The sequence below is a fragment of the Limulus polyphemus genome, unplaced genomic scaffold (genome assembly GCF_000517525.1).
Source record: "Limulus polyphemus unplaced genomic scaffold, Limulus_polyphemus-2.1.2 Scaffold2737, whole genome shotgun sequence".
Lineage (NCBI taxonomy): Eukaryota > Metazoa > Arthropoda > Merostomata > Xiphosura > Limulidae > Limulus > Limulus polyphemus.
The window spans coordinates 2,242-5,532 of NW_013668347.1; the positions used below are offsets into that span (position 1 = coordinate 2,242).

General features: G+C 35.0%; 1 protein-coding gene across 2 annotated transcripts in view; it reads left to right on the forward strand.

The window, feature by feature from the left end:
• Positions 1-3,291, forward strand: part of LOC106467776 — an 18,582-nt gene that overhangs the window by 2,021 nt on the left and 13,270 nt on the right. For both annotated transcript variants that reach the window (XR_002612466.1, XM_013928152.2), the window contains exon 2: positions 2,498-2,631. The gene's annotated coding sequence lies outside the window, so the exon portion shown is untranslated. The remainder of the gene's footprint in view (positions 1-2,497; positions 2,632-3,291) is intronic.

Genomic DNA, 3,291 nt, shown 5'->3' on the forward strand with positions numbered 1-3,291 from the left:
GTGTGTTTGAGAGGAGAGATTTAGTATATGAGAGTAAGTTATAGAAGGTTACAAAGAACTGTAGTTTTGTAGATATGTGTTTACAAGGTGTGTTTGAGAGGAGAGATTTAGTATATGAGAGTAAGTTATAGAAGGTTACAAAGAACTGTGGTTTTGTAGACATGTGTTTACAAGGTGTGTTTGAGAGGTAGAGATTTAGTATATGAGAGTAAGTTATAGAAGGTTACAAAGAACTGTAGTTTTGTAGATATGTGTTTACAAGGTGTGATTGAGAGGAGAGCTTTGGTATATGAAGGTAAGTTATAGAAGGTTACAAAGAACTGTAGTTTTGTAGATATGTGTTTATAAGGTGTATTTGAGAAAAGAGTTTTGGTATATGAAGGTAAGTTACAGAAGGTTGCAAAGAAATGGGATTCTGTAGATATGTGTTTACAAGCTATGGCTGAGAATATTTTTGGTATATGTTTGTTTGTAGTTTGTAGTTAAGCACAAAGCTACACAAAGGGCTATCTGTGCTCTGCCCACCACGGGTATCGAAACCCGGTTTCTAATGTTGTAAGTCCGCTGTGCCACTGGAGGGCGTTTTGGTATATGAAAGTAATTTATAGAAGGCTAAAAATATATATGTTACTTTTACTCTTTTTGAAAACTGTTGGAAATGATTTAGTTGTAGAACTTGTAAACATAATGATTTAGCTGTAGAACTTGTAAACATAAATTACTGATTAACACTAGTAATGCAAATATCGCAAAATACAAATGTAAAAAGTCGTACGTGATAAAATTTCAGTTTTAACATTTGAAGTGATGAGGTTCTAACAATTGAACGTATCTGTCTATTTGGTAGGAAATGTTTCCATGTTATTTTAATTGGTAAACCACAGAGACAGTAAGGATAGCCAAACAAAAAGATCCATATTTATGCAAGGAAACACAAGACTTCTAAAACACATAATCTATTACATGAAATACTTCATGTGTCTGATGTTAAGATAGTTTTCAAACATTTTTTCTCGACTGTTTTAAGATTATTATAGCTCACATTCCCTTCTTTTCATCAATTACTGTGAACATTTTAAATTTCTTAACACTGTATTTGTTTGGTAGTAACTTGCTAGTGATTAACATATCAGTGCACTTTCAAACCAGTCAAATTCTGTGAAAGATTAGCATGTAAAAGTATGAAATTGGAGTATCAACATTTACCAGTTAAACTAAATTGCTGTCTTAGGAAGAAAAAGTAGAAGTAAAGTAGCTTCATCATTGGACAAAACTGTAAATAGACTTTTACCTCAGCCGATGTCTATTCTCATAAAAACATACACTCATAACTAGTAGTAACATAAAGAAAACTTTCATAAGTGCAATGAATCAACTGAAGGAATGGAAATATACTAACACTTTAGTTGTTTACCACTAGTTGTTTACTGTTGCTATGATTTATATTGGGGTCTACATTACCACTAGTTGTTTATCTGTAGCTATGATGTGTTTTAGGGACTAGACTACCACTAATTGTTCATCTGTAGCTATGATTTGTTTTAGGGACTAGACTACCACCAGTTGTTTATATGTAGCTATGATGTGTGTTAGGGACTAGACTACCACTAATTGTTCATCTGTAGCTATGATTTGTTTTAGGGACTAGACTACCACTAGTTGTTTATCTATAGCTATGATTTATATTAGAGTCTACATTACCACTAGTTGTTTATCTGTAGCTATGATGTGTTTTAGGGACTAGACTACCACTAATTGTTCATCTGTAGCTATGATTTATATTAGGGTCTATATTACCACTAGTTGTTTATCTGTAGCTATGATGTGTTTTAGGGACTAGACTACCACTAATTGTTCATCTGTAGCTCTGATTTGTTTTAGGGACTAGACTACCACCAGTTGTTTATATGTAGCTATGATGTGTGTTAGGGACTAGACTACCACTAATTGTTCATCTGTAGCTATGATTTGTTTTAGGGTCTACATTACCACTAGTTGTTTATCTGTAGCTATGATTTATATTAGGGTCTAGATTACCACTAGTTGTTTACTGTAGCTATGATTTATATTAGGGTCTAGATTACCACTAGTTGTTTATCTGTATCTATGATTTATATTAGGGTCTACATTACCACTAGTTGTTTATCTGTAGCTATGATTTATATTAGGGTCTAGATTACCACTAGTTATTTATCTGTAACTATGATTTATATTAGGGTCTACATTACCACTAGTTGTTTATCTGTAGCTATGATTTATATTAGGGTCTACATTACCACTAGTTGTTTATCTGTAGCTATGATTTATATTAGGGGTCTAGATTACCACTAGTTGTTTATCTGTAGCTATGATTTATATTAGGGTCTAGATTACCACTAGTTGTTTACTGTAGCTATGATTTATATTGGGGTCTAGATTATCACTAGTTGTTTATCTGTAGCTATGATTTATATTAGGGGCTACATTACCATTAATAATTTAGTGGAATATTTGATAGGTACTGAAGATCATCTGCCTGATGATTACTTGTATGTTACTGTGGAACCTGAAATTCTCTTCTCCACAGCATATTCCAGTATTACAGAGAAATTTCTCACAGAAGAACTGGAAAAGAAAGAAAGACTTATAAAGGTAAGAAAGTTATCTGTATAATTGTTGTGGATGAACTGGTACAGCTGTGTGATTGTGTTGTGGATGAACTGATGGAGCTGTGTGATTGTGTTGTGGATGAACTGGTGGAGCTATGTGATTGTGTTGTGGATGAACTGCTACAGCTGTGTGATTGTGTTGTGGATGAACTGCTACAGCTATGTGATTGTGTTGTGGATGAACTAGTGGAGCTGTGTGATTGTGTTGTGGATGAACTGCTACAGCTGTGTGATTGGGTTGTGGCTGAACTGCTACAGCTGTGTGATTGTGTTGTGGATGAACTAGTGGAGCTGTGTGATTGTGTTGTGGATGAACTAGTGGAGCTGTGTGATTGTGTTGTAGATGAACTAGTGGAGCTGTGTGATTGTGTTGTGGATGAACTGGTACAGCTGTGTGATTGTGTTGTGGATGAACTAGTGGAGCTGTGTGATTGTGTTGTGGATGAACTAGTGGAGCTGTGTGATTGTGTTGTAGATGAACTAGTGGAGCTGTGTGATTGTGTTGTGGATGAACTGCTACAGCTGTGTGATTGTGTTGTGGATGAACTGGTACAGCTGTGTGATTGTGTTGTGGATGAACTGGTACAGCTGTGTGATTGTGTTGTGGATGAACTGGTACAGCTGTGTGATTGTGTTGTGGATG